The 22,027-nt window shown below is 38.1% G+C and overlaps 1 protein-coding gene across 4 annotated transcripts in view; it reads right to left on the bottom strand.

Moving 5' to 3' along the window:
• LOC131436157 (uncharacterized) overlaps positions 1 to 22,027 on the bottom strand; it is a 38,604-nt gene that overhangs the window by 13,098 nt on the left and 3,479 nt on the right. Inside the window, exon 1 of one of the 4 annotated variants that reach the window (XM_058604689.1) lies at positions 10,410 to 10,832. The exons of 2 other annotated variants lie outside the window; for them this stretch is intronic. The gene's annotated coding sequence lies outside the window, so the exon portion shown is untranslated. Of the gene's footprint in view, positions 1 to 10,409; positions 10,833 to 22,027 lie in introns of those variants that run through there. One more of the 4 variants, XM_058604691.1, reaches the window with a different exon arrangement.

The raw sequence follows: 22,027 nt of genomic DNA, 5'->3' as shown, positions 1-22,027 counted from the left end.
CGACACGAAAAGTTTTTTTCAATGTCAAAAATTCAAGTGACTCGTATTCAGTGTTAGGCGTTCATATTAAAATTTAAAGCGTCATAATGAAACATATTTATAAATAATCAATTCTCGAATTGATTTTACTCAGCTCATTTATTTTGACGGATAAGTTAGTCAAAATAATTTCTCTGCATAGGAAAAATTACGGGTTCAAGTCTCCGTAAATTTCCCGCAAATATCAATTTCTGCTATTTCTTTTATCAATCTCTTATTCGACATTGCTCAGTGGTCCGAAACCGAAAATTAGCGACACAAAATTTTTTTTTGTAGTTCATGTCTTCCAAAAAGTTGTTTGTATTCAACTGCCGCATCTTTTGATGAAAAAGATCATTAAAGTTGTCCATGTGTGGATGTAAATCTGGATAGTAACTTTCCTAATTGAATTTAAAAGTTATTGCACTTCACAGCAAAGTTGTAGGAAATTTTATTTTTCTACCTCTTCATTTCTTCGGAGTAAAAGTAGAGTGGCTCTCAAAAAATCACCTTTATTGTTCTAGTTTTCTGTGAACAGTTCGTCTTGTGAAGATTTGTCGAACTAATTATTGCGCAAAATTTTGCTGTTCAATATAAGCTACCATCCAAAGGTTATAATTAATTTTTTCGACAAAAACTAAAGCTTGTGTTGTAAATTTAAGTACATGGCGACGCTCCTTTTAACACATGGATCAATAAGTCCCGAGACTAAAGCAGAGATGGCGCTCGTAGTAAACCAGTAACCACGTCTTTCTAGAGTACTAACCTTTGCTTGAAACGGGTCAAAATTTTAAGTCGATCCGACCAGAAACAGCTGAGTTATCGAGGTTGGAGTAAAGTCGTTTTGTAGTTTGTTTAAAAAATGGAAAAAATCGAGTTTCGTGTTTTATCAAAACATTGTTTTTTAATGAGTAAAAACACCGTGCAAGCGAAACAATGGATTGAAAAATGTTACCCGGACTCTTGTCCATCAAAAGCAACGATTTGTCGGTGGTTCGCCGAGTTTAAACGTGGTCGTATCGACACAAATGACGCGGAACGCTCGAGTAGACCTGTGGAAGCCGTTACACCGGAAAATGTGAGTGAAGTGACAAAAATTATAATGAAAGATCGTAAAGTGAAGCTCCGTGAGATTGCTGAGATGACACAGATATCATATGGAAGTGTATTAAAGTGTTTTTCATTAAAAAAAAAAGTTTTGCGAAAAAAATGTTGTTTCCATTGTTAGTCTCGGGACTTATTGATCCATGTGTTATGTGCATGGAGACGAAAATTCACATGATTTATTCGTAGTGTGTAGGATTAAAATAAAACCTTCACGACCAAACACAGAATACAATTTTCTTTTGTCTAGTTGTCTGTGCGATGTGGGTTTCCCCAAGCTTTCTGTGTAAAATAGTCAAGAATTACAAAGGTTACGTTATGATGAAGCTAGTGAAGAAATCAATAATTGTCCAATTCCTTCCGTGAAGTTTATGCGACACTTCCAGTGCAATTCCAAAAATAGATAACAATTCACAGTCAGATTTCACACACTACGATTTGGATGAAATTTTGCACACGTTATCAGTATAACAAAGAATTTGTTGTTCACGGATGGAGACTTTAAAAAGAGAGTATTTATTTTAAAATGCACTTTCTTTAATTTTTTTTGCAATATTTTCAATAATTTTTTTAAATTGAAAAAAAAAATACAGCTTAAACAATTATTAGATATTTGCGAAACTTCGAATTCCTCATTTATAATAGTCTTCTAAATACTAGAAAAGCCTCGTTAGTCCAAGAGTCATAAATATGCTTATAAAGATATTTCTCCTAAAAGTAACGGTATTCGAGATATTCAGAGATGAAATTCGAAGGTTTTCGTTACACTGCGTCGTTTTAACAAGCCTACGCGTACAAAAGAAGCTATTCTAAATTATGTATACAATGGCAAATTGCATGCTAAGGTTGCGCGTAAAATATTTTTAATGCCATATTTAAATATCCCGCCCAATCGATTTTCTACAATTTTTTCTCGAATTCTATTTATATACAAATAACGGTTTCCAAGTTACAACGAATAAAACTCAGTTTTCAAATTATTTGTTTTAGTCTTGTTAATACTACGAGTTTTAAATTTGATCGGTATCTAACGAGGGAAACAGATTGAAAAAATGACATGCGCACACAACTATGAAATGAAAAACCGCGAAAAAGCTACCGCAGAGATGGGACGTAGCCTAGCCTAGCCTAGCTACTATCCTGGTAAATCGTTTTACCAATTGAATTAATATGCATGGGAAACACATGGTGAAACTGCCAGATTGAATAGAAGAACCGTGCAGGTTTAGCTAGGCTCGGGCGCCACGCCGTTCAATTATAGTCATATCTCTATGGCAACCCCTCCTCCAGCAATCACTGCACATAGCATCACAAGTCTATTTTCACTCTTCACTTTTGCCGTCAGACACTGACTTTTGAAACTAATCGCTACAGACAACAAATGATTCATTTAAACCACGAATTGATCGAAAAACAAGCAGACTGGTCCGAAAGACACAGCAAAGTAATTTCGTTACATGGCAATGCATCTGAACACAAAACAAAAAAAACGTGATTAATCCACCTAGCAATGAAATGATACCTTTTTTATCAATGCGCATGTGTTTTTTGCATGGATATTCTTTGGTGTTTTAGTTCTCATGACATTATCTTAATGACCGTCGTTTTAAGCGGCAATTTGAGATTTCAATCGTAAGTCGGATAAAATTTGATTGATTCTAAGCGTGTGACAATTGATTGAACATTCCATGAGATTTTGAAGTAAGTTCCACTTTAGAGTTTTTCGCCATTATTTACGGTACTCCCAGAGCCGGTATTCAGGAACTAGCATAACCAAAAAAGATTCGTATGGCCATAAATTATTACGCCAAACAATTTACGTCTTCTATATCTGTATAAATTTTAAAAACTCATCATCCTGTAATTCCATAATCGGATGAAATTCATTAATTTTGTATGGGACCATAAGTCCTTTAATTTGAATTTTTGTTTTTGAAGTTCGATTTGGCCTTTTTGAGAAAATGATTGGGCTTTGAGAAACGATTCGACACTGGAACCGGAGTTCTAAAATCAGTGTAGCCGAAATCAATTAAATTCACCTGAGTATTTAGACATCTTTGAGAAATTGTAGTGCGAATTAAATTGTTGGGTACCTTTCGAATCGAAAACTGAATACCGCTTAAACTGAAATAAATTTATTTAGTAATCCACTATCCAAATCTGCCAACCCGATAAACCTGATTAATTTATGTCAAATGAACCTTTTTATACTAATCACCCTGTATCCCCTAAACCGGATCTGACTGAAAAGCAAGATGTTTTATATTAACTTAAGACTTTTCATTTGAATCTTAGATCGGTTAAGCCATCTACGAGATAAATGAGTTGCATTATTTTAATTTCGTTCAACATATCATCCTGTGGTTCCGCTATCAGAAGTCGGATTCAAACGTAATTCAGGAACCTTGTTTGGGTGTATACGACTTTTCGTATGAATCTGAGTTTGAAGAAAACGGTTGAGTCATCTCCGAAAAAAATTGAATGAAAATTTTTGTCACACACGCATTTGCTGATCTCGACGAACTGATTCGAATGGTATATAGGTGTTATGTTCTTCCAGCATTTATTGCTGTAAATAGTTGAAATAAATATAATTATGGAATTACTTTCAACATGAAAATGCTGCCATCATCTTGTCATTTACATTATTGTTTACATGTCATATTTGAACGATTATGTTGCCAAAAATGAACCATGCTAAAATCGGTCCGAGGCAAAAAGTCATGAAAAAAGATGCTGAACACAGTCTTTTTGGTACTCAGAAACAATTGTATGTTACATTATAAAAATCGTGTTTCACGTTGCTCCCAAGCATTGCTTTGACATACAGCGCTCAAAACTCCTACTGCTTAAATAGGGAGAAAAGTCGCTTACACAAAAATATCGATTTTTCCCGTAAAAATGGACAGATTTCTACAATCTATGGCTTGTTGGATAGTTATTACCGTGCGAAATCTAAGTCTGAAAACATATACTGTTTTCAAGGTCAATTGTGACAGATATTGTCATTTTGACATAAAACTTCGTATTACTCAAAAAGTAAACATTAGATCTCAAAACCATTCAATAGCGTTCTGAGTGACGGGAAGACCTTTCATTTGTGAACAGTTTGATCAAAATCGGTCCAGCCATCTCTGAGATCTCGACCTCTTAGTTGACAACACACATACACACACACGGACATTTTCTCAGTTCGTCGAGCTGAATCGATTGATGTATGACCCTCCGGGCCTAGGAAAATTTTTCTAAAGTTTGAGCGAATTCTATACCTATTTTTTAACTTCCCTCTCTGAGCAGCCTAGATAGCCGTGTAGTGTCGGTAGCGGTTTCCCAACTGCTAAGAATAACGCTACGGTCCACCTGTACCGGTGGTATAAGTCCACCAAACAGGTAAGCCGTGTGGCATCCGGCGGAATTATTTTTTACCAAGAATTGATCCACTGGTTTCCTATTCCATGTCGTAAAAGGCCACATAAATAGGAACTCCTAAGTCAAGGTGTATTTCCGTGCCGATGGCTGAATGGCTGCAGGAGGTTAAACATTGCAGTCGTGAACGGAATATCTTGGGTTTTTCCCGGGAAAAGAGAGGCTTTTGGAAAATCATGGGGACTCAAACCCAGATATATTCATTGGATCTACACAACTATCGTTAGACCAATTTTAGCATATGGATGTCTTGTATGGTGGCAGAAAGGAGAAGTCGCGACAGTTCAGTCAAAGCTAAATCATCTCCAAAGGATGGTCCTAATGGCGATGACAGGAGCATTCACGACAACTCCTACTGCTGCTTTAGAGGCGCTACTGTGCATTAAACCACTACATGTGTTCCTAAAACAAGAAGCATTATCTTGTGCATACCGTCTTAGGGTTACAGGGCTTTGGAACAGTAACCCATTAGAATATGCTACCAGTCACACTCGCTTGTGGTCTCAAATGGTTCCGTGGGATGAGTATTTACTCGCTCCTAGTGACCTAACTCTCACATGCAGTTTTCCTTTTAAAACATTCAATGTGAGCTATCCTCTTCGTTAGGAATGATTGTCTGGTTGTCTGGAACGACAACTTGATGAACACATAGTTTGTTTTACGGACGGTTCTCTGTTGAATGGTCGTGCTGGTGCTGGTATCTACTGTCGTGAAATAGGCTGGAGCAGTCTCATTCACTTGGTAGATACTGTACTGTGTTCCAAGCAGAAATCTACGCAATTCTGTGTGGAGTACAATCGGCACTTCAGCAGAGGATCTGTGGTAAACGTATTTATTTTTGTTCCGACAGTCAGGCAGCCTTTAAAGCACTCAGTTCGAATGACTCACGGTCGAATCTAGTGATCGCATGTCGAACTCAAATTAAAGACCTCAGCATTTCAAATGCTGTTTACTTCTTATGGGTACCCGGCCATTCTGGTATTACTGGAAATGAATGGGCTGATGAGTTGGCTAGAGCTGGTGCAACGAATGATTTCGTTGGTCCTGAACCAGCTTTACCACTTTCAACTAGTTGGATAAAGCACAAGATACGTTCTTGGGCTGCATCCAAACATGCCAGCTACTGGCGCAGCTTGCAAACTGGCGCTCAGACAAAGCATTTCTACCAGATTTAGATCTGAAAATGTCAAAGTGTCTACTGCATTTCTCCAAGTATCATTGAAGTGTTCTGGTCAGAGCTCTGACTGGACATTGCAAACTCAATTATCACATGGCTACTATTCAACGTGCTGAGTATTATTCGTGTGATTTGTGTGAATGCGATTATGGTACTTCATATCATCTGATATGTAACTGTCCCGCATTGAGGCAGCTACGTATCCGGGTTTTTGGTTCTCCATACATGGTTGAGTCTGTGTATGCGGAGCTAAAATTGAAGGATATTCTCTCGTTTCTCACCCAATGTGGTAAGGAGCTATAGTCAGAAGGGTTCATCGTTCTTCCTGGAGTGAATGAATCCCTTCTGTATTAACCTTAAATAGGGTTTGGCAGATTGTTTGGCATCCTCTGGGGGGTACCGAATTTACTTCTGCTCGTACATACTGCGAGTCGTTCTGCATTCTTCCGGGAGTGCAGAATGATGTCGCTTTTGTAAGATCTCTAAATCCTCTCGGGGGTTGGAGGTTTTATTAACAGCAGACTGTTCGGGACCTCGTAGAGGTTCAGAATTTCCTTCTGCTTCCACTAAATGTGATCCTCAGCAGATTGTTCAGCATCCCTTAGGGGTGCAGAATTTACTTTTGCTTTTATGTGTTTTTGTGTCGTCAATTTTTCCCATCCTCCTAGTCCAACCCTTACCATTTCCTTTCAATCCTTCCCTCTTATATATCGGGAAAATGATGCTAAAAACAAATTGATGGCAAGGCACAAATCTCCAAATATCAAGGGGAACGTGCCATTTGAGCCAATTTGTTCTGATTCCTGATTCCTGATACCTATTTTTTATATTTATAAAAAAAAGGGTAAAACAAGACCGGTTCAGGATACAATCAAAGTACTTGGCTGAGAGCTGCTACCCCACACGCCGTATTCACCAGACTAGACCCCTACTAACTCCCAATTTTTAAAAAATGAACATTTCTATTGGCGTGGGAATGTAAAAATGATCTTATTTTACTGAATTAAAAGGCATCGAATAGTCCATGTTTCGTGAAGTTTGTGAATAATTTTGCATTTCAATATGCGGAAAATTGTAGTCATTTATATTTTGATACCTCGAGAAATTGTAGTCATTTATATTTTAATGCCACCTTGCAGATCAAGATAATCCGTAAATTTGTTTTCGTCTATGAAGCACATAGTATTTACTTTACGTCATTTTCAGCGGGTTAGGTAATGTGCTCGCGAGCTGAAATTGGTAGTCCAACATAATCTACTAATGCACTGATGAACCGAAAGTGAAACGTAAAACAAAGGAAAACTGTGCGACACCTGCTCCAAAACGCTTCCATTGTATGCTAGAACCTAAATACTTGTTACATCGACAATTCTTTGTTGGATGGTCGACTCGATGCCGGTGTATATTGCCGTGAAGCGAGACTCGAGTAATATCCTCCACTGGGGGTTTCTACACCGTATTTCAAATAATAAAAAATCTGTGGTTCTCGGCGGAGTACATACTACTTTTCAACAAGGTATCGGTGGTGATTTAATTAATTGTTATTTAGAAAGCTAGGCAGCTACGAACGCAACTCAAATCAGCTCAGCTTATCAATTTCTATGAACATGCTACGAGTTCTCGTCCATTCATATATTGCTAGATAAACTGGCTGAAAAATCTAGAACTATCCCTGCGATCTAAATGTTTTTCGCTTTAATCTCTTATATCCATATCTATCGTTTCTTCTTTCCCTTTCTTTGTTTCTTCTTTCGTTTCTTTGTACAGAGAATTTCTAGATGATCCGACCTGGGACTGGCAAATCATCCTTCAATGTACATCTTCTTGTAACCCCAGAACTCGTTGATCAGTATCGGCGACGGCCAGGCCCGAATGTAGATTGTGTAGGAAATGGGAAGGAATGTTAGTCCAACATATAAATTTTAGTAATGGTCGTATTCTCGTGCGATGCACCACTAAACTCACAAACTTCCCGAGTAAACGTTTCAACAATATCCGATATTGAAATTCCTGGAAGTCTTGATTCACAGTTCTTATTCGTTGGAAACTGAAGGAAACTTTCAAATATTATCGCGTAGCAAATAAAAACTTCATTACTTTTGCTACATGGAATTACCTGCTAAAAAATCAACGAGTGAATAGGATTCAAACAAAATAATTGATCGGGGGTATTTATCGCGGATCCACATCAAAGAACATGCGACCACCATCGAAGTACCAACATCACCTGGACAATTCCTCGTGATCCCATCTACCAGTCACGAAAGAACACCAGCTGGATGCCAGATTCCATGAATTTTATCCTAGCTATAAGAAATGCCCTTGGCATCGAAAAACTTTTGTAGTGTGCCTTAATAAACGTATATTTAAACAGAAAAACTTAGTTGATTCATTGTCGTGACATATTATATAAATACCATCATTTTAAACAACCTAACAAAGGTCAACAATTTTCACGTGCACCTTTATTTTTATTCCACTACATTATTTACCGTAAAAAATTGTTAATTTGTTATATTGGTTGATCTGGGCAACCGGCTGCCGAGAAAATATTATTATTTTATAAAACAAACAAGTATCTACGTTACCTCTGTCATTAAGTAATTTAATTAAAGCAAGCAATAACATGAAGAAGAAAAAAAATCAAATAAATTTTTTCTCAGAAGCAAGCTTCAATTGATAAGTTGAATGAAGTTTAATGAAAAGATAATTTAGTAAAATAGTGTAAATCTGATCTGACCTAAAACCGATAACTGAAGGGAAAAAGAAATTTCTGCAAGTGTCGCTTTTTACGACGTAGAAGCTGAAGCCCAGTTGATTTATTCTTGGTGAATATTTTTTCCACCGAATTCCAATGCGAGCTTTGTTTTTCAAAAAGTATTCGTTTGTGTTCTTATCGAGCCAGCAAGCAACTATACAGTACGCTAAAGCAAAGTTTCGTCACCAAAACTCGAGCTCGGAAATTGCACCAGTAGGTTTTGACGAAGTACCGAGAATGCCTGCTCATCGACGATCAAACTTACGTCAAAATGGATTTCGGACAGCTTCCTGGCGACTTCACGAGGAGATGTTCCTGCAAAGTTTAAGTTTGTTTTTATGTATAAATTTGCTAAAAAACTGATGATTTGGCAAGCGATATGCAGTTGTGGAACAAAGACCCAAGTGTTCGTGACGAATAAGACAATGGAGCCGCAGCTGAATAATGAAAAATGCCTCTCGAACCGCGTACTACCTTTCATTAGAGCCCATAAAGGTCCCGTGAAGTTTTGGCCGGATTTGACGAGTTGCTAATACAGCCGGGAAGTCATCTAGTGGTCCGCGATAATAATGTAGATTTCATCGATAAAAACATAAATCCACTCAACTGCCCGCAGTTCCGGCCCATCGAGAGATTGTGGGCTATGATGAAGCGAAAGTTTACGAAAAATGAGAGAAACGGGCACAGGTATTTTATGTCGTTTTTCATAGAGAACACTCGTGGATTTTTTTTGTCGATTCGTGCACTTTTCGTGCAGTCGGGCAATCAAAACAGGTGCACTGTGTTTCATCCCGTTTTCTTTTCCGAGCAGCAAGCGTGCAAACCAATTTTTACAAAAATGTTTCATTGATCGGGTCAGGGCAAAACACTGGCCCCGAGCGAGTGGAATCAATGAAAAACGACATTAGAATCACGGTTTCCACCACTTTTTCTGATCTTAGCAATTATTTGGGACAGAGCCGTATTCGACAAAGAATGTTTCTTCAATCTTGCACTCAGTTCATAAACCCGAGCTTTCCAAACTGTGAATTGAACTGGGATCACAAGGATAAAAATTTGCTTGAATTTTCACAATAGAGAGTGCAACTGGATGAAAAACGCACGTCTCACATATTTACACTGTGTATAAACCAGCCATCTGACACCGGTATGAGAGCACCAGCCATTTGAAAGTATACCGATTACGTTGAGCCCATCGCGTTTCGAGCCCCAAACAATGCGATGTTTTGATACTCATCGCGACTCTCAAATTGCGAAAATTATCTCCACTTAATGCCCCAAAACACTGTCTGCTGTATTTTAGGTAAACCGACAAGTTATTGTGAGAGAGTTGACACAAAATTCACTAATTTTCGTGCATTAAACAAGGTAAACGCGTTAAAAAAATGCGTTACTGTTTGTTTGTTCTCATCATGATGGCGTCGTGACAGGGGCTCGGTATAAACTGCTTCAGCTGTCTTTTTTCACGAGGCCGGCCTTCACATCAATCATTCACTGATTGTTGCAGCAGAACCCTGATGAAACTCGGGCACCAATTTAAATATTTTTACAATAATTTATGGCAAAATCAAACAACAACTGATCCGTACAATTGGTTCGCATGCACTCGCGTAAATTAGTTTCCCTGCGTTTTAGACGCTGCAATTAAACTCTCCCATTGTGCTGTTGTGCATCTACTGCAGCTGATCCACGTGCATCTCCCCGGTCACACTTCGATCAACCAATTGTCAGATTTGAGTGTGTACGCATATCTCAGTGTGTAAACATATTTTTCGATTAAGCTCAGTCCACGCGCCACGAGTTTATTATTCTGTTCCGTTCATCACATCGCTGCTGGGTCATAATTTCGGGTGGGGGAGGAGTGGTGATGGAAGCGGGCGCGCAAACGTTCAACGTTTTATTTTTTTTCGTTTTCAATTCACTTACTCAACGCACACAAGGTAGACCGCCGTCAAATGATATTTAAATTCCGTTCCTTTTACGGGAGAGGCCGTAAGAATCACTTATCCGGAACCCGCTCCGTTCGGCGATTTCCGATGATGAAATGTTTTCTGAAATGTTCTTGTCCTCGCGAACGCACAGACTAGGCCTACTTTGTGCTGCTTGAAAATAGCAACCGACTGCTGGCTAATTCACCGGATTGAGCACTCTCACTGGCGAGCGATTATCCAATTTGAAGCCTTCTGCTTATCTGCTAGACCCGTACGTACGTACGGTTGAAGGTGATTTCCCCCTGATGATTTTGTATGGGCAAGGATTGGCTCACTCGCGGGCACTCGGCTCGTAAGACGCGCGCATTAATTGAAGCGTTTATTCGCGTCGAGGGTCGGAACGAAACTGATCCACAGCGGTGTGTGCGATGTTTGTTCTTGGAGAACTGGACGTGCTTGCGATGATGCTAGCAGCAATCTTAGGGATGCTCACCGGACCGGAGGTTACGTCTGTGCTGTTCCTAGAAGGTATGGGGGAAAAGTTCAACCAAAACTAAATGTTTCATTGAAAATTATGATCTAATAGAAGGTTTAGTAGTTTCTGTCAGTTTTTTCTGATTTTCTTATTCAATGCAATCAGACAAAATCAAAATACCACCCTCGCGTCAAATCCGACCATCCCGAGCAGGTAGCGGAACACTCCCTCACTGTTCACTGCTGGCAAAGACATTATCTCCAACAGTCGAGACAACGTCGTCTGACTCATTACGCGGAGTTGTCGCAGTTTTCGGTCGTGTTGGTATAAAACTACGATATCAGCCGACGATAACAGGAGTGACGATGGGGTGATAAAAATCGCCGACTGTAACCGGCAAAATTTCGTACCGAAAACTGCACCGGGTTCGATTTGCGTCTTCCCTGAATGTCCGTGTATGGAGCTCCGTATCTCCGTTGATTGGGTGATAATGGAACTGAGTTTGTTTATTTTTAGATAAACGGTTGGGGCTCTCTTGCTGGGACCAAAAAGGTGCATACCTTAGCAGTGTTTGTCGCATGAGGTAATCGTTTATTTACTGTGCATGAAACCATCTTCGTTTGTTCATTAGAATCGAATGTGGTGGCACTGGAAATGATTTGTCTGTCAATCGATGAAGTCACTGCCATGTTAATCAACTGGTTATTGTTTCATTTTACCTTCCCAGAATGATGATCGTCCGACGACTCTCGGATGCACGTGACAAGAGGGTTGTTTGAGTAGATTGAAAATATTGAAAAGTGCAACCATGATTGACTAAACAACATAACCAAACTAGCGAGTAGAAGACATAGGGAAGATAAAAGTGCTTCCAGTGCAGGATATAAATAAATATCAGTGCTTTGATGCTGATTAGTGCTGCAAGGTTCATTGCTCAGTCAGACGTCGATGCTACATTCGCAGTTAATTAGAATACCCATGTTGACGTTACCAGTGGACAAACGCCTTTGTAGATTGTTGTTTGCAGATGTAGGTCCTCTCTTCGTTGACACTGTCTACTGCGTATGAAGAGGAAATGTTAATTGGAACAAGGCCCAATCGATATAGGAAGTGATTGAACTCACAGGTATAAGACAGAAAGCTGTTTGACACGGTTTTTTTATCTGTAAAATCTGTTTTAACCTATCTAGTGTTGTAACGTTCCCATATTTATTAGGAGATTTGTGCCTTGCCGTAGCTTCTCATAAATTTCCTGATGGGAAGGGGTAGGATGAAAGGAACATGGAAGGGAATTGTGAAGTGGGTGAGATAATAAAACAGCACAAAACATAAAGAAACAAATCGTTCTGCATCCCCGAAAGGATGCTGAACGATCTGTAGGTGCCAAAATGCACAGTTAATGAAACCTCCAACCCCCGAGAGGATTAAAAGATTTTACAAAAACGACACCATTCTGCATTTCCAGAAGAATGCAGAACGATTCGTAGTATGTACGGACATTCAGTAAACTCGGCACCCCATAAAGGATGCCGAACAATCTGCTAAAAAACTATTTAAGGTGAATACAGAAAGGATTCATTCACTCCAGGAAGAAGGATGAACCCTTCTGACTATAGCTCCTTAGCACATTGGGTGAGAAACGATTGAATATCTTTTAATTTTAGCTCCGCATACACAGACTCAACCATGTATGGAGAACCAAAAACCCGGATACGTAGTTGCGTCAATGCGGGACAGTCACATATCAGATGATATGAACTACCATAATCGCGTTCACACAAATCACACGAATAATACTCACCACGTTGAATAGTAGCCATGTGATAATTGAGTTTGCAATGTCCAGTCAGAGCTCTGACCAGAATACTGCAATGATGCTTGGAAAAATGCAGTAGGCTTACAGATGTACTTTCCGGCAATTTTCGGATTCCGGCTCGAAAAAAGGAGTCCTTTTTTGACGCTATCCATGAAGCAATCCATTTTTCCAACTCTTCGAAGGATTGAAAATGTTGATCTGACAGGCCATGTGCCATCGAACGGAATAGTTGGAAGTCAGAAGGGGCGACATCTGAGGAATACGGCGGGGTGCGGCAAGACTTCCGATTTCAGCGTTTCCAGGTACTTTTTGACCACTTTTGCGATGTGATGCCGAGTATTGTCGTGTTGGAGGATGACTTTGTCATGTCGCTCTTGATATTGTGACCGGTTTTCTTTTAGCGCGCGACTACGGCGCATCAGTTGCATTCGGTAGCGATCTCCTGTGATGGTTTCACCCGGTTTCAAGAGCTGGTAGTAAAACGTAGTAAATCTTTGTAGGTTTTTCCTCTTCCACCACCATGTTTGTCTTCGACATCGAAATCACCATTTTTAAAACGTTGAAACCACTCCCGACACGTTCTTTTACTCAGAGCAGCATCACCGTAAGTTTCTGAGAGGATTCGATGCGCTTCAGCTGCATTTTTTCCGGCACATAAACAGACATTTTCGAACGTGAATAATACGAAAACAAGAACAACTGTCACTGAAACGGCGATGATAATTCGTTAGGCACTGTATACACTCACTTTAAAGGAATTATTATCTATGTATTTTGACCAGCCTCAGCCGGTACAGCCATCTATCGGAAAACGGGGGAAGCAAAGTTGTACATCTGATAGAAAAATTCTTCTAAATTCAGCTCATAACTGTTCACAAATTGAAATGTTTATGTTAGTTTATTCCCGAATAAATTATCTGTTTTTATTCAAGTTTCAAATATTTTTTTTGCAGATCGGTATCGGGAGACTGTCACAGTTGCAGTAAGTTTTTTTAGGTAGCCAAACCTACAAGTTCAAATAGTTTTACAATCTGTAATAAGATATTTGTTTAAATCAAAGTTCTGTCGGCTCTGTCACGGTTAGTTTGTTTGGTTATAACAGTTCGACTGAAAAGTTCGTATCGTTTAATAGAAACACACATTTTTTTTGCCAAAATTCGTTTTTATTATTCAACATAATTGTCATCAGAGGCGATACAGCGATTATAGCGATCTTCCAACTTTTCGATACCATTTTTGTAGTACGATTTGTCCTTTGCCTCAAAATAGGCCTCAGTTTCAGCGATTACCTCTTCATTGCTTCTAAATTTTTTACCAGCGAGCATTCTCTTGAGGTCTGAGAACAGGAAAAAGTCACTGGGGGCCAAATCTGAAGAATACGGTGGATGAGAGAGCAATTCGAAGCCCAATTCGTTCAATTTCAGCATGGTTTTCATCGACTTGTGACACGGTGCATTTTCTTGATGAAACAAAACTTTTTTCTTCTTCAAATGAGGCCGGTTTTTAAATTTCGTACTTCAAACGCTCTAATAACGTCATATAATAGTCACTGTTGATGGTTTTTCCCTTTTCAAGGCAGTCGATGAAAATTATACCATGCGAATCCCAAAATACAGACGCCATAACCTTACCGGCCGATTGTTGAGTCATTCCACGCTTTGGGTTCGGTTCATCGCGTGCAGTCGATTGGACTCCGGAGTGAAGTGATGGAGCCATGTTTCGTCCATTGTTATATATCGACGAAAAAAATCGATTTTATTTCGATATAACAGCTCCAAACACTGCTCAGAATCATCAATTCGTTGTTGTTTTTGATCGATTGTGAGCTCACGCGGCACCCATTTTGCACAAAGCTTTCTCATATCCAAATATTCGTGAATAATATGTCCAACACCCTCCTTTGATATCTTTAGGGTGTCAGCTATCTCGATCAACTTCACTTTACGGTAATTGAAAATCATTTTGTGGATTTTTTTTACGTTTTCATCGGTAACAGCCTCTTTTGGACGTCCACTGCGTTCATCGTCTTCGGTGCTCATATGACCAGTACGAAATTTTGCAAACCACTTACGAATTGTTGCTTCGCCCGGTGCAGAGTCTGGATAACACTCATCAAGCCATTTTTTGGTATCGGCGGCACTTTTTTTCATCAAAAAGTAGTGTTTCATCAACACACGAAATTCCTTTTTTTCCATTTTTTTTCACAATAACAAAAGTAGCTTCACTGAAAATTCAATATCTCACAAACTAATAATCAGACAGCTGTCAAATTTATACACGTATCTTTTGAAGGTTGGTACTAACTGAAAATGGTATGGATTTAATTCTAGTGACGCCCTCTCATAGAAACGATACGAACTTTTCAGCCGATCTGTTAAGCTCATAAAAACTGCTTGCTAGATGAATCACTACAACATCGCACAGTGTGGCCTTTTCACACAAAAGTTGGCAAAAATCATAAATACGTCGATAAACGTCAGCTGGATGATTTTTTATTAACAATTTGAGGTCTCTGAATATATTTCAATCTTGATAATGTATTAAAAAATATTCGATCCACCTAAAAGTGACATGATGCACCGTTCGCTACGGACCGGAAAATGACTACTTTTTAAGTAAATCAACTTGTGTTTTTTTTATTTATTTCGTGATTGATTAGGAGCTTTCACTAATGTTTCAAATAATGATTAAACCTGTGTGGAAAATGTATACACTGAGAAAAAAACTTATTCCTTATATCTTGAAAACATTAGTTTTTTTTCCAGAAGGGCTTATCTTAATATTTTTATTTTCTGATATGTTGTAACATACAACTGATCTAGTTTATTGTACTAAAAAAGTGTTTTTTTCTTCTGTTTTTAACAAAAAATTTAGTTTTGGAAAATGCTCTGAATTTTGCATTTTTTAAGTTTTTCGGATTTATGAAAAAACACCAACACAAGTACAAAATAAAATTTGGTTGAATATTACCACTTTACGAATAATAGTGGATTTTTATTATGTTAAAGTATCTTAATAAACTATGTAAAATGAAAAATGACGAAAAAATGACACCGAGCAAACATGCATAAAGTGGTTTTCGTGGTTGAATTTTGGGATTTTTTTTATATGGACTACCAGAAAGTTCCGGACAACAGAAAAAGTGCATGTGGTGGGATCATCTGGGCGCTATTTATTATGAGCTACTCAAATGCGTTTGGACAGAGCATTGCATGAAAAACGGACGCAATATGAAGATCTTCATGGCATAGTATTTTTCCTTCATGACAATGTTTCGAAAGTTGTAAAAGCTTTTATTTTGTAATCGCCTTTAATGATAAGTTCTGCCCCAGCCGCCATTTTTTATCAGACATTGTTCCATACGGTTGCCATTTCCGCCAATCCATGGCGCGTAACTTGTCAGGCCAGTTTCAAAAACTACGACACTACAAAAAATTGGATCAATTCATTTGTCGAATCTGAGGGAAAGGAATTTTTAAAAACGTGGTCTTCTTTCGTGGTCTTACCAGAAAGATGACAAAAGGTGGTACATATGTTAACGATGGACTATACTTTGAAAAACGGTACTGCAATTTTACTCTAACTAAAAATCATGAAACTTAGCAGAAAAAACGATACTAATTTTTTCCAACACCTGATATATTATAAATAGATTTATATAACGACATTTATATAGGTATTTTATGTTATGCATGTTATAAATGTCCTGATTTTATTTATCATATAGCCGTTTATTTAAATTTTACTCGCACCGACTTCATTTACAAAAGTATAGCCCTTGTCTTTGTGATTTTTTATGGTCGACCCCGCAAACAATTGAAAATAACCTTTAAAGTGCAGAGATGTGCAGGAGTGGTTTTTGAAAAGTAGAGAAAAAATGCTATAAAATCAAATACTATTGAACAGTGGCAGCCCTTTCCTACCTATGTAGAACTCTAATCGCAAAACATCGTCATTGCGCCATATATTTTGTATGGAAGGATGAAAAGAAAGTTTACAATACCCTATCTTTGAAAGGATATGGAGACATTATTTCTTATTCAAGAACTTTTATACTTTAAACTGTAATCCTTCATTTATCTGAGAATTCAAAAAAATTAACACAGTGCAGGAAAAATATAAATTTATTTTTTGGATTTCTGCCACCTTGGCATCACTGTGCATCGGTACGATATTACTGTACTACCTTCCTTAAAAATTTCATATACATACAATTCCGATGCAAATATCTTTTCAAATAAGCTTGGATCCATTGAAATTCTTACTTTCTTTTGGGCGAACATCTCGTAAGTTGCTTCGATTTGTTTCTACCTTAGCACCGTGTTCAATCAAAATCATACACCGGTAACAGACATTGCCAAGTGAATCAACAAAGAGTTCTTATAATTACCTAAAACATTGCAGAAGATTCCAAATTGTCGATGCAAATTGTCTTTTTTGATTATAAAGAAAGCATATGTAAAATTTGAGCGAAATCAAAAAAATACGTTCGTTTTCAAAAGCTTCTGGATGAATTCGTTACCTGGTGTCGAAAGAACTGACTTATCGTCAGCATTGCAAACTATCAGGTCAAAACCATCCCTGGCAAAATCCGCAAGATCTTCCACCGTATCCCGCTCGCTTTCGTCTGATTTGTTTGGCCTCACTGGAACAGCGCAGCAAAATTCAGCAAGTAATTTTCATTGTGAAAACAATCATCAGCGATATTAAGCCTCCGAAGCTTTTATCAATACTATTTGAAACTGGGAGCGACTTGAAACGCAATGATAAACGTGACTAACAGTAATGTCATATGCAAATAAATTACGTCAGTAGTTTGCAGTATCGAACTGACAATCCAGTGAAGGTAAGCCAGAAATCTATCTCCTTGAATTATATCGCCACCGAAAGAACCCTGTCAAGCCATACCCTCGTCATCGTGCAATCCAACTCCTGCAGAGCCATGTCACTGGGGCCGCGTGCCGTTTATCTTTGCCATGTGTTCACCTTCATGAGTTTTCAGTACGCCTATCCGCAACAGAGTTGTTATTGTTATGAGTCGCATATTTTTTGCTGTAGTAAGTTTTGATTTTAGTTTGAATTAACTAAATTATAATACTGATTCGAACAAGGCTGGGATTTTCTACACATATAACTTGTTTATTTCATCTGTTTCTAAATTTTTGAAATTTAGCTATTTTATATTGTTGACTATTGTTTCTTGCCTGTTCTATCATAGTCGCAATAAGTTTATTCTAATTATCATCTCTTTTTGAAGGGTTATGCAATCACTGTGAAACCAACTTCTGAACCGACGACCGGAGAGCCGAATTACATATACCATTCTGCGATGAGTACATGAGTTACATGTGAATAGCATCATTACACCTCTAGGTGGATTAAAACAGTTTTTTGATTCCCGATATGAGCTAATAACGGTAATTATAACCTTAACGTTGAAGGATTGTAAAAGGTTGCAAGAATTCCAAATATGATTTTTGTTTTTCTCATATGGAATCACTGTGAAAATCGGGTTTTCAACCACGATGTAATATCTTATACCATTTGACACAGTTCGTCGAGATCAAAAAATATTTATGAAAATAAAAAAAATATCAAGTTTTCGCGTGATTTTGATGGGACCACCCTAACTCAACGATGGCAATAGATGAAGAATGACACAAATACAAGCAAAACATTTTCGTATTGCATATTTGTTGACAAACAAAGCCGGAGCAGCCGATGTTGGTAATTATCCCTTTTCAAAATTATAAGGCCACCTTGTATGTTTGTCAGTTTGTGTTGAATATAGTGATTATAAATATCATTTTTATTCATTTAACAGCGTTATGTGACTATGGGTAAGCGAAAGAGACTAAATCAACAAGAACAAGGACAAATTTTGGCCTTCAAGAAGATAGGATGGGGGATCAGGAAAATTGCAGGGGAAATTGCGGTCGAAGGAGATGTGCGGTCGCAAATTTTCTGAAAAATCCAGCAAAGTATGGTCAAATGTGTTAAACTATTACAGGTGATATTCTGGGATGAAAAAAAGTTTAACCTAGACGGAGCAGACGGATTCAACGGTTATTGGTGTGATCTACGTAAGGAACCACGATATTTCTCAAAGAGAAATTTTGGCGGTGGATATGTAATGGTTTGGGATACGTTCTGTGCAACCGGCAGGCTGGAACTTCAATTTGTATCGCACAAAATGAAAAGTTCCGATTACACAAATGTCTTCAAAGCTAGTCTGCTGCCAGTAATTAAAAGAAGACGCAAGTCAAAGCTCATTTTCCAGCAGGTTAACGCCAGTATTGATAAAAGTGCTGAAACAATGAAGCGGCTAAAGTCCGAGAAAATTAATATTTTGAACTGGCCAGCTTGTTCACCGGATTTAAATCCAATTGAGACTCTCTGGGGTATTATGGTACGACAAATTTATGCCGATAATCGTCCATTTTCATCATTACAAGAGCTAAAAAGTGCTATTCTTCAGTCTTGGGAATCTATTGAACTGCAACACTGCAGAAATTGGTGCAAAGTATGCCAAATCGTATTTTTCAGATAATAAACCGTTCCGGTGAAGCAACGTATCATTAGATGCTTTTTGTTGCTTATTCTAAACATGCGAACCTCAATAAACTTCAAGTGGCCTTATAATTTTGAAAAGCCATTTTTCCTTAAAAACGTTCTATCACAAAAGTTTCTCAGCGAAATCAATTAACACATGGACTCACATTCGTGTTTTGCAATCTAATTTCATGTTCCATCGAAAAAAATCCTAAAACTATTCCTTTTTTTTGTATCTTCAAATTTATGGGTGGCCTTATAATTTTGAAAAGGTCTGTATATGAAAAAAAATTTTCCCTCAAAACGCAAATAATTTTTTTTTTTTCGGATCCAACTTCTACTGCCGGAATTACAGGCTGATTTCGACTAATTGAAAATTTTGACTGGATGGTGCTATCTGTTGACTGAAACGAGATAATCGTTCACCGCCCAATCAGTCGAAACCTCAACACTGTTTTCCGGCAATAAGGAACCCGGCAACATCGAACGAGACCCCACTACACCATATTTGAAAGAGCTTAGGCTGGGGTCAATTTCCCCTCTTAGTCGCCATATTTACGAAGCTAGGTTTTATTTGCTTTTTTATGCAACCGCTCCAACGAAAAATTTCACAAAAATCAGGAATATTTCAGATTTTGTCATGAAGGTTAACAACTGTGGAATAAGATAGAATATTGTAGAATAGAATAAAATAATATAGACTGAACATGTGAGCAAACCACTGATAGCTGTCAAACACTGTTCATCCAGTTTATTTTGTGAGGTTGTGTCGTTTTCGTGTGGGACCTGATGGGTGAGTTGATGTGTGAGTGAAATGTAAGAGGAAGTGCATACAAGAATGGTAATAAAGGCCACCGTTTCAGCTCAGAACTAACGATCGACCAATAGTAGAGATAAAAGTAGGGTAACGGTACCCTCATTTATCTCAGCTCCATTAGTCATCTCATATACGAAAACCATTAGTTAGTTAGTTAGAGTGAGATCTGTTGTCTCTGTTCGATAGATTGACTTCAAAAGTAAGATGAAATTAGGAGCATTCGTTTCAAGTTTTCGCGTCGCTATAACAATAGTATTGAACAGTTTTCGAATTACTTTTTATACGTTCACAAATCCCAAGCAAAGATATTGTTTTCGATTTTATCACAATGCATTAATTGAAAATCGAATAATCGCTAAAATAACATGGTGACAGTAACAGAAACAGTAGCTCAATGTTTTGATATTTGCTGTGGAGTATATTTATGTAGGTATGTATGTGTGTGAGCATGTTTCTGTGCATATGTAGTTGTATATGTATGTGTAACTTGCATGTGTAAATAACACGTGGATCAATAAGTCCTGAGACTAAAGACGAGATGGCGCTCGTAGTAAACCAGTAACCACGTCTTTCTAGAGTACTAACCTTTGCTTGAAACGGGTCAAAGTTTTAAGTCGATCCGACCAGAAACAGCTGAGTTATCGAGATTGGAGTAAAGTCGTTTTGTAGTTTGTTTAATAAATGGAAAAAAACGAGTTTCGTGTTTTGATAAAACATTGTTTTTTAATGGGTAAAAACACCGTGCAAGCGAAACAATGGATTGAAAAATGTTACCCGGACTCTTGTCCATCAAAAGCAACGATTTGTCGGTGGTTCGCCTAGTTTAAACGTGGTCGTACCGACACAAATGACACGGAACGCTCGGGTAGACCTGTGGAAGCCGTTACACCGGAAAATGTGAGTGAAGTGACAAAAATTATAATGAAAGATCGTAAAGTGAAGCTTCGTGAGATTGCTGAGATCACACAGATATCATATGGAAGTGTATTTACTATTCTTCATGAAAAATTGAGCATGAAAAAGGTTTTTTTCCAAGTGGGTGCCGCGATTGCTTTCGATGGAACAAAAACAGCAACGAGTCGATGATTCAGAAAGCAGTTTATCGCTATTTACTCGCAACAAAAAAAAATTCTTGCGTCGTTACGTGACCATGGACGAAACATGGATACATCATTACACTCCAGAGTCGAAGCGGCAGTCATCTGAGTGGCGCACAGCTGGCGAAAGCCGTCCGAAGCGTCCGAAAACGCAGCAGTCAGCTGACAAAGTCATGGCGTCAGTTTTTTGGGATACGCATGGCGTGATTTTCATTGACTACCTCGAAAAAGGTAAATCGATCAACAGTGATTATTATATTGACTTACTGGTGCGTTTGAAGGAGGAAATCGCAAAAAAAACGACCGCACATGCAGAGAAAAAAAATCCTTTTTCATCAAGACAATGCACCCTGCCACAAGTCGATGAAAACAATGGCTAAATTGAACGAATTGGGCTTTGATCTGCTTCCCCACCCCCCATACTCGCCAGATTTAGCCCCAGTGACTACTGGCTCTTTGCTGATCTTAAAAAAATGCTCCAGGGAAAAAGATTTGGCTCAAATGAGGAGGTCATCGCTGAAACTGAAGCTTATTTTGAAGCGAAAGATAAATTTTTTTATAATCATAATATTGAACAATTGGAAAAACGTTGGAACCATTGTATCACCCTAAAAGGTGATTATGTTGATAAATAATTTGCAAAAAAAAATGTTTTTTTCCATTGTTAGTCTCGGGACTTATTGATCCATGTGTTAATTACTAACTCAACATTTCTATTCCATATGAAATTAATTCATACTGAGAAAACTGAAAAATCGAACTAAGAAAAGCTCTTAAACTTGGAAAAGAAGGAAGAAAAAGAATGAAAAAGAAGAAGAAGAATGATGCAGAATAGAAATATAAAAAAGAAACGAAT

Source organism: Malaya genurostris, chromosome 3, assembly GCF_030247185.1.
Source record: "Malaya genurostris strain Urasoe2022 chromosome 3, Malgen_1.1, whole genome shotgun sequence".
Taxonomy (NCBI): Eukaryota; Metazoa; Arthropoda; class Insecta; order Diptera; family Culicidae; genus Malaya; species Malaya genurostris.
This window is presented reverse-complemented; position numbering and strand designations above follow the sequence as displayed.